This window comes from Silene latifolia, chromosome 4, assembly GCF_048544455.1.
Source record: "Silene latifolia isolate original U9 population chromosome 4, ASM4854445v1, whole genome shotgun sequence".
NCBI classification, from domain to species: domain Eukaryota; kingdom Viridiplantae; phylum Streptophyta; class Magnoliopsida; order Caryophyllales; family Caryophyllaceae; genus Silene; species Silene latifolia.
Window position 1 is genome coordinate 4,893,420 of NC_133529.1, and position 10,909 is coordinate 4,904,328.

The following is a 10,909-nucleotide window of genomic DNA, read 5'->3' on the forward strand; positions in this document are numbered from 1 at the left end:
TTGTTGTGTTTGATCATCATTCACACTCCTTTGCTTAAGTTACCCCTTCCCTTCTCGTGTTTGCTTCTACTTTTACTCTCTGTAATTCTCGTTTCAGCAAGTTATTTCTCTGACTAGTACGGACACAAACAGGATAATCGGTTAAATTAAATATCAATAAACTCAAATTATTCCAATCATTTATGCATTCATCAGGAACCTTGGCTTTTATACAAAACGTTAATTAGTAGATTTGGCCTAAATAGTAAATTGACCAATAAATATGTAAAAATTATGCAAGCGTACACTTTGTACTAACAGAGTGTACGAGGATTTTTCGTATTTCATTTTCAAAGTTTTATCCTTACAATTAATGTTTTTCAAAATTTCTACATTCTATATTATTTTCTCCAACCATCCGCCGTGCTTTCAGTAATTAGTCTAGGCAAATAAGTTCCATTGAGAGAAATCCTCAAGTACGTTTTAATTATAAGTTCTGAGGATACATTAAATCATAGACAAAGTTTAAAATAAAAATAAATAAATAAAGTAATTGACTTAATTGTACTCCAGAGTATCCAAAACCATTAATAATTACTTCCTTTTACATACTAGTTTTCTAAAATAACCTTCTTTTTATAATTTCTATTCTAAAATTATTCACTAAAAATACACTTTTATTCACAGTTATTTCAATCTAGATGGTCTCATGAAAGACCGTCTTCCACTAATTTAGTAGGAGACATAATAGAAAAAAAAAAAATTTAGTGGATCCATCACCTCATCATATAAGAGGTCTCTCAATAACGCTGTTTTAGAGAACGTCTCTCTAAAATCAATTAGTCTTGCTGAAGACGGGTCGGAGCAAGTGACGGGTAATGTCACTCACAAAACGAATAGAGGGGATAAGGTGGGGTACCTCCATGTGCTTCCCTCTCTCCTTTATGTGGGTCATTTGTGAGAGAAAATGATATCCGTCACTCGAAAATGACGAATACGTGCCGTCACAAATGAGATTTTGTGCTCTAAAATTTGTGTGTTCCCATAAAGGATCCCAACTTATTCTACCTCAATTTTTCCTAACCCCACTCATTTACTTTCTACTTCAAACCCCACCAGATATGTCAAAACACACACCATTTCTCATCCTTGGACCCACTTAAACTTTCCCACACTAACTCATCCTTGGACCCGCTTAAACTTTACCATACCAAGTAACCCTACGTAGTTTTTGTCTAAAAGCAAAGAATATCTTTCCCCCACCACCGAAAACTTTTCATTCCCCAAAAGTTTTACCCAAAATCTCATTTGTGACGGGGACACCGATATACATCATAAGTTTGTAACGAATACCGTTTTCTCTCACAAAATACTCATTGAGAGGTAAGTGGCAGTGGCGGTTCTTGAGGGAGTGCAGGGGCGCAGCCGCACCCCCTCTAAGTCAGAAATAAATAAATTATTGTGCAACATATTTCATTATTGTTTATTTGGTTTAGTGGTAAGAAGCATTTATTCTAACCTAGAGGTCGTAGGTTCGATTACTACAACCAATAATTTTTGTTTTTTTCCTCTTTTAATTATTTTCCAACTATCATTGTACAAAATAGGCCTAATAAATAATTAAATACTCTCTCCCTAATATAACAAGTAATTTTAGTATTGTAATTATAAAATTCTTGATAAATATGTCCATCATTATTAAAAAAATTACCAAAAAGAATAATTTGTTTGGTATATAATAAATGTTTTTTTTGCATTCTAATTTTGCGTCGGTTTGATAGCTTCATATTAAAAAATCCTTTAAAAAAAGATATCCTTTAAGAAATTAAGACATATGTGGAATGTATGAAATTTTATTATATTAAGGCATCCTTATATTAATATTGATTTCGCCGCCACGTAAAAGTCTTTTGATTTTGTAAAATTTCCGCACCCCCTCTGTTCAGTTCCTAGAGCCGCCACTGGTAAGTGGGAAGCACATGGGGGTGCGCAACTTATCCCGTCTCCCTTTTTGTGAGAGGTCACAAGCTTGTGACGGGCTGAAGCACATGGAGGGTGCGCAACCTTGTCCCCTCTCCCTTTTTGTGAGAGGTCACAAGCTTGTGACGGGATTAGCCCGTCACAAGCAAGACTAGCTGAAAATTTTAATTCCCCTTAAAGCTTTTCACTATCCATGAATTCTCAATTTAAAACCGGCATATCTATTTTAAGTTTAAGATAAGCCAAATACCACCAAAGTAAATTTATAATACATCTAGAGTAGTAAAAAGTCGGTCTTATTATTTATGTAATTGGGGGTGTATTATAAAACCCTAGTTAGTCGAATTGAGATCACATGTCTCACTTTTATGTCTCATCTTGTGTCTCACTACCTTAAAATCTTGACACATCACACATAAGATAATAAAAAATGATAATAATATATATAAAATGACTTATGTGTCAATAGGAGATGTATTGGGACACAAGATGAGACATAAAATGGGACAGAGGATCTGCACTGTAGTCTTCGTCTTGATATATGTAAATATATAACTCAAATGAATTATACAGGTTGTATTATTCGTTTTCGGGCTATTACGTAGTTCTTAGCAAAAACATCTAGACCTGGCAAAACTATATCGAATCCAAAAAATCGATCGAAAATACCTAAGTCAACCCCTGACCGTACATCTGAAAGGTATAACTGAACTTCACTTCGATCGAGTGAGTTCTTACCTAAATGTGTGTGTGAAATTATCGGATCAGTTGGAAAAAGTGGATTATTTTTACTTTTTAGATAGGTTTCCATCGTTTTTCGAGTCCGGTTATTTTTGACGGGTCACATGAACCCATTTCTTGCAATTTTAACATGTTTGAAAATAACCCCCCGTTTCCTACATTGCCCTATCACTGCACCCATGTCATTCACTACAAGAGAAGAGTTGGTTCGCTACTAATTTAGCTACAAATGATTAGATAGTAGCTAGTTATCTAATTTAGCGACTACTTTGGAGACCTACAATTTAAGTAGTCTCTAATTTGGATACCAATGTATGGCAGTAGCTAAGGATGTCTCTAAATTAGCTACGATCGATAAGCTTGTAGCTAATCATATGATTTCGCAACTAAACTAGAGACAAGCGTCTATTTTAGTCTCTATTATGGCTACCAAAGTAATTTCGTAGCTACATCTGTCGCTATTTTAGCTACTTGCAATAAAGCAGTAGCTAATAGTAATATCATATAGCGACTAATTTAGAGACTAGTGATTTCATTAGTACTCTCTCAATTCAATCATTTGTTTGCTTTTAATTAAAATACTTCGCACAAAGAATATAAAAGGTAAACAAATGATTGGGACAAACGGAGTATCTAGTTTGGCGGACAAAATATATTACTAGTAGCTAAAGTCATCGCTATTGCCCTCTTTGGGTTGTGTTTTACGCTTTACTCGTGTAATTTAGTTGCATCTACGTAGTTGTCCGATAGTGAGGTGGTAACACCGAGTCCTAACCCAGTCCCTCGACTATAAATTGTCACTCACGTTAGTTCGTCAGATTATGTGCTTGGTCCACAAATTAATTAACATTGTTCTTTTCCAGCGCATTTTGATCATACTCTAATGGTGAGTTATGTTTTTCACCACTTGAACGCGTAGTTATTTTTGTAAATAATTTACGATGATTCCCACATTAAAGAGCATGGACCTAAGTAAAAACACGATAATATTTATTCCCTTTTATTACAGTAGCGTAGCTAAAGTGAGGAGTTACGCTCAACATTTATTCCCTTTTATGAATTAATTTGTTTTGAGATTATTAAGTTACATTGTTGATTTTTTTTTTTCAGTTAGTCTCCCTTGAAACGGATTTATCAGTTAAAATTAAAACGGGTTAAATATCATCTCACTTCAATATATAAGACAAATCTTTTGTATCGCCTATGCATTTCGCTGTTGTCTCATTCTTAATATTTGTCCCGTCTTAAATAAAAATTACATGATGTATCTACCATTTAAACTAGTGATTAATATTACTAAAGTTTTATATATACTTGAGTCACTTGACAAATACTTAATAATTTAATAAATAATATATTATTAATATAAAAATAACCTAAAACCAAACCCATGTTCCCCCACTCATTTTCCATAATGAAACTGCCCCAGCGGCGCAACTTTAGTTTCCCTTCATTTCGTTCGAATCGACTCCTTCCCTTCATTTCTTCTTGCTTCCATCAATCGTCATCGTTTTCATCTCAGCCAAAATTCTCGTCTGTAATCCAGCACATTCCGGTGAGTCGTCGTACTGTGTTGTAAATTGTAATGCAAAAATGTAGTTATATTGTGGCGTGTTTCATTAATCTAACACTAAGTTTTTCTCACGGTGAAGGTGACGGAGTCAGCGACCTGGAAGCAGACTCTTGCAGCGTTGACGACGATCACTAGAGCAGTAAAACTAAGACGATGTAAATGTCTCCTTTGGGTGTTTGCTTGCTTTGTTTTCATGAATATGATGTTTTTTTTTAAATGAATGTTTTACTACTTTCTGGATATTTGATTTTAGTGACGGCACTCATACCCGCTTTTCTTTGCTTTCAATGTCATGTTTATACTTGATGGGTGAGTTACTTTACATTTCCATAGGTAGATCTTAGGATTTTGTCCATTTAGTTTCTAATGGTTGTATAGAAGGTGTTTGTTGAAATGACCATGTGTAAATAGGTATCCCCATACCTCGCTAATTAGTTGTATATTCTCCATTTTGTTTTTTTATATATTTGGTCTCATATTTCAAGATTTTAACATGTTGAATTATCTCTTTCAGACGTTCTACAGTTCTACTCCATAATATAATTAGAAGAGAAACTCAAGACTACATGAGACAATTTCAAGGCTACACTGCAACAATTGAAGCAGTAAAAGAGAATGAAAGAAAGAGGCTGGTTTTAAAGAAAACAATGGCTCGCATGTCAAAGATGCTTATAGAGTGCCACACTTATGTAGGGGAGAGTAGACTTATTTGTCCATGGAGTATATTTTTTTGTTCTTGTTAAAAATATATATTAAGCATTATGTATTTATTTCTATTGCTGTAGAAAATTAAGATATTATACAGAAATGTTTGTACATTAACCACACATTTATGAAATATCTTCTTTTTTATTAAGCATATAATCTTGGTCGATATAGTAGCACCGGTGAATGTGATAAATGATTTTGCTATTAATAATTCAATTGATACAGCTACGATAGCTACCAATGTTTTTAGCTAATATAAGGAGAATCAAATCCGTATCTAATTTCAATTGTATTTAGCTACTAATAAAAAACGGTCTCTAATTGTGAAATGTTTAGCTACCAAATAGTTTGACTCTAATTTAGCTATTAACATGTTAGTCGCTATGTGTGTAGCTATTTTAGCTACCTTATCGAATGAGTCTCTAATATATCTACTACAATATTAGTAGCTAAACGTGTAGCTACTATAGCTACTAGCAACTCAGTCGCTACGTTTGTCGCTAAACATGGTCGCTAATTTCGTCTCTAAATTAGCGACGAGCTGTTTAGCTACGGATCAAATTCTGTATCCAACTCCGTCTCTAACCAAATTAGCTACCGAAAATTGATGGTTTGCTACAGAATATTTAGTCTCTATTTTGATTTTCCCTTGTAGTGATTACCCCGGCTGCTTCCTACATTTCACTTTCGTCTATCTCTATCATGTATTTATGTCATTATCATGTCATGACCCGAGTGCATCCTACATTTCACTATCATGTCATGACCCGAGTGCATCCTACATTTCACTATCATGTCATGACCTGAGCTAGTCACTATCCGAATACTACTTTCTCATCTTCCACATTCCAACTACGACAGTACGACTAAAGCCGAGGCCAGTATTTATACTACGCAAACATGTTACTCATTTTACGCAAAACGAAACAATACAATGAGCCAATCAGCCAATACCTTAGAAAATACCTCAGTGTTGCAGCAAGTAGTCTGTGTCAGTTCTTCTACCGAAGACCGCAATGATGCAGCCCAATTACCTCCGCCACTACTCCATGGCGACTCTTGTATAATTTCAAGAATTTTCACTTTTTTGCTCGCTTACTTATCCGTGTTTCGATTTGCATGGTTTCAGAGCAATACATTTTCAGTCTGGCCAACAAGGGGTTCACCACCTACAACAGTGACAGAGGCAAGGCAGGGGATCAGGGATCAGAAACACGGAATAAGCAAAGAAATATCAACAGTGACAAAACTTTTGTTCGCGGTGTCAATGGGGGCAATTTTGTTGAACACAAATGGTTCAAAAGAATATAATTCACTAGCGGCATGTATTGAGAGAACAATTCATCTGATGGCGATAATATTGATGATTGTTGGGATTTATGTACGAGTTCATTGGCCAACGTCGTCGAAATGGTTACAAAGAGTCGGGCATTTTATGTCCTTGTTGTGTTTGATCATCATTCACACCCCTTTGCTTAAGTTACCCCTTCCCTTCTCGTGTTTGCTTCTACTTTTACTCTCTGTAATTCTCGTTTCAGCAAGTTATTTCTCCACCTAGCAGCGGCGCATCCAGAAATATTCCAATCATTTTATTAAGCGTTCGACCTTACTATACGGAATATTCCAATCATTTTATTAAGCGTTCGATCACAGACGCAAAATGAGACCGTCATATAGAAATATACGGATTACTGAGTATTTTCTGTTTCTCCCCTAAATAAAGCTAACTCCTATGCACATCAGCATTGTCCTTTTTTTTCTATTGGACGATTATATTGTGATTATGTAAATATCCAATATATCGTCATATTTTCTAGTGTATAATATCTCGGTTAAATATGTAAACGTATTATTGTTTTCCCCTAGTTTAAGTTAACATATAGGAGTATATATGTAGGGATGTATCACGTAAATATTTATTCAATAACAAGTGCTAAGACACAATCTTTTTCCTCTGTTTTGTTTCTCTGTTTCTTCATGGCATCAGAGCATCTTTAGATCCTGAGCAAACTTCCGCACAAAACAAAACAAACAAAACACATAAACAAAACACAAATAACGTTGAACAATTGAATGATGGTTGGGTTAGAAGGAGGCAAAAGCGGTGATGGAAAGAAAAACGGAGGCAAGGGTTTTGAACAAATTGCTCCATCGTCGCCGCTGTACTTACACCCATCCGAAAGTCCGAGTTTAACGTTAACTCAAACAATTTTTAATGGCGAAAATTACGAACTTTGGGCAGATGCAGTCCGGAATGGTCTCGACGCCAAGAATAAATTGGGGTTCGTCGAGGGATTTGTTAAAAAACCGGCTGTCACTGAAGGAGAGGAAGAAAGTCTTGAAGCGGTCGCGTGGCGTCAATGCAATGCAATGGTGAAAGCCTGGCTGAGGAACGTCATCGAACCAAGACATCATTCGAGTATTAGTTTTTCGGGAACGGTGACGGAAATTTGGAAAGAACTCAAAGAACGTTACTCGGCTGCAAACGCACCACGAGTACACCAATTGAAGCAAGAGTTAAATGTGAAGAAACCCAAAAGTTCCACATGTGAGGGTTGTCCCACATTGATAAAAGAGGAGAAGAATTACCACCTTATAAGGTAAGGGGCTACTCCCTCTATCGCCAATTGGTTTTAGAGTGGAACCCTCTTGGGCCTCTGTTGTGGACTCTTTCTCCTCCGTTTGGGTGCGGCCCAGGCCCGTTGTTGAATTTAACATGGTATCAGAGCCCATGGCTAAAGACCTGGGTATCATGGGCCAAAGTTTGCCAGACGGACGAGCAAAGTTGCTCAGTTGAATTTGTCCGGTCTGAGTTGATACTGGGCCAAGTTTACAGCTGGACGAGCAAGGTTGCTCAGTTGAAAATTGTCCAGTCTGTGTGAAAAGTGGGCCTCACATGTGCGGGGGAGTGTGAAGAAACCCAAAAGTTCCACATGTGAGGGTTGTCCCACATTGATAAAAGAGGAGAAGAATTACCACCTTATAAGGTAAGGGGCTACTCCCTCTATCGCCAATTGGTTTTAGAGTGGAACCCTCTTGGGCCTCTGTTGTGGACTCTTTCTCCTCCGTTTGGGTGCGGCCCAGGCCCGTTGTTGAATTTAACAAAGCAAGAGTTAAACGAATGCAAGCAGGATAAAAATCAATCAATTGTAGAATACTACACACGGATGAAGGCTATATGGGATGAGCTTGGAAACTACAGTCATGTTCCACCGTGCACTTGTGGAGCAGCACCGACTCTAGCTAAGGAACACGAGGAGGAAAAGGTCCATCAGTTTCTTATGGGACTCGACACGAGTCTTTATGGACACCTCCGTACAAATCTTTTGATGGAGGACGATATAACGTCGCTTAGCAGAGCATATGCTATCGTATTAAGAGAGGAAAGGCATAGGGTTGTAACCAAGATCAAGGATGAAATTCATGATGCGGCAATGGCGGCTCGAGCGACTAATGGAGAAGGTAGAGGACGTGGTATTGGTCCGAAAAATAATGCGAAGGAGGCTGACCCAGTACGATGTGGACACTGCAATAAATTCTACCACACGGAGGATCAGTGTTGGGAGAAAAATCCCGACCTTTTTCCAGAAAGAAGTCGCGGCCGTGGACGACGAGGGGGACGTGGATATGGACGTGGTGGCAGAGGTCAAGGTAACACGTTCCAAGTGGCCAATGCAGCATCTGCAAGTGAAGGAGAGCACTCGTTCACGCCTGAGGAGGTAACACAACTGCGACATTTGTTGGGAGCAAAGTCATCAGATACCAATAAAAAAATTGCAGGTATGGCAAGTATGACAATTAGAAGTTGGTTATTAGATAGTGGTGCCTCGCACCACATGACAGGACGGAGAATGTTGCTGAAACATATAAAGAAACAACCGTCTTCTACTGTTACACTGCCAGATGGAACGCAAATAATTGCAGAGGAGCATGGACAGATCGCTATAAGCGAGAATTTCATTTTAAAGGACGTTTTATACGTCCCACAATTAACTTGTGATTTAATTTCTATAAAACAATTAATCGAGGAAAATTATCGAGGAAAATAACGAGTGAGCTCATATGGCTGAAAGCTTTTCTTCAGTCACTCGGAATAGTCGATGGTCAGCCTATGCAAATTTATTGTGACAATAAAGCAGCGCTACACATTGCGAAGAACCCCGTCTTTCATGATCGTACTAAACACATTGAAGTCGACTGCCATTTCATCCGTTATCATCTCATAAATAAGACGATCTCTACGTCACATGTAAGGAGCAAGGAACAAATTGCAGATCTTTTTACGAAAGCCCTTGGAGGTGACGCTTTTGGGTATCTTCAGTCCAAGTTGGGCATTGGCATACCAAGTGCTCCAACTTGAGGGGGAGTATTGGACGATTATATTGTGATTAGGTAAATATCCAATATATCGTCATATTTTCTAGTGTATAATATCTCGGTTAAATATGTAAACGTATTATTGTTTTCCCCTAGTTTAAGTTAACATATAGGAGTATATATGTAGGGATGTATCACGTAAATATTTATTCAATAACAAGTGCTAAGACACAATCTTTTTCCTCTGTTTTGTTTCTCTGTTTCTTCATTTTCCCTTTCTCATTACGGAGTATTTCTTAGAAAGCGGCAATGCAGCAGCAGGATGAGACAAGAAAGGCAAAAACGGTCACAATCAGGGGTGGAATTAGGAAAAAGAGTTGATGTTGGTGTTCTTACAGGGTCCTACACGGCGTACGATATAACATCATTGAATTGGAATATGTGTGCACATGGATGATAAGTGTGTAACTAGATCGGTCAAAATCAACCCGAGTTTATTAATCCGATTTGAAAAGGTTGTTGAGAGTCGAAATTGACCCGAATTATAACTTTTGAATGTGAACTTAAACCGTAATTTACCGGCCCGACTCTAAAATGATCCGACCTTTGTTAATTCGGACTGACCCAACCCGAAACCACCCAACAAAACATGACTCTAATTGAATTTTAAAAAATTTAATTAATTTAAAAACACACTTTCTATTATTTACGTTAAAATAAAGAATCAATCACTAAAATTAAACTAAAAATAGGTTATAATACTAAACGTAATTTTTTCTCCCTTAATCATTGACCCGAAAATGAGCTGGACCCAATATAACTCGACTCGCTTGACCTGAAAATGACCGACCAACATATCGAAACAGACCAACACAATTAGTTGAAAATGGGACGCACCCGAACTTACCAGGCCCGAATTAGTCCAACCCAACTAACTCATTTACAGTGTCTAATGACAACTCTCATGTTTTCTATGGTTGGTTGGAATTTTTTCCTTTTGGTTCAGATGAGCGTATTATATATTTATATTGCGAGAGAATTAAACCTTTATCCTCATAATTAGGGTAAAAACGCTCTTATCACTTTTTAAACGAATACCATTTAACCTAACTATTGTTCTTGTCGTGCACTCATCCTCATGTTGATGATGTTAAAATTTTATAGGTCATTGATGATATTGCTACTTCTCCAGAGACCTGAACTCCTGAATCCTGATGGTGTACTGTACTGGTTCTATCTTTGACTTTTGCATAGAGCTGGCATATTTGACCCGACCCGAACCCGAGCAAATCCGACCTGAGAATATTGTAACCCAAAAACCGACCCGATAATGACCCGTAACCCGACATGACCCGATGACCAGTGACCCGACCCGACGACGATCTGTAACCCGGCTTGACCCGATGATCAGTGACCTGATATTGACCCGACCCGATACTGACCCGATTAAATTGATAAACCGACAATTATTAAGCTTAATACTGATCAAAATGAAAGTGATTTTGTAATTAGATTGTTATGTTTGACTTGAAGTAATTAAACCAAATAATGCTTAAAAACTAAAATTAATGGTCAAAAATTGAAATAATGTGATAAAATAACCGGATCCGA

At 37.3% G+C, this 10,909-nt stretch overlaps 1 long non-coding RNA gene across 1 annotated transcript; it reads left to right on the top strand.

Moving 5' to 3' along the window:
* Positions 1–4,096: 4,096 nt before the first annotated feature.
* Positions 4,097–5,094, top strand: LOC141652001 (uncharacterized). Its single transcript, XR_012546932.1, has 3 exons — positions 4,097–4,255; positions 4,353–4,428; positions 4,788–5,094. It is a non-coding gene; the product is annotated as an uncharacterized LOC141652001 (long non-coding RNA).
* The last annotated feature ends 5,815 nt before the right edge of the window (positions 5,095–10,909 follow it).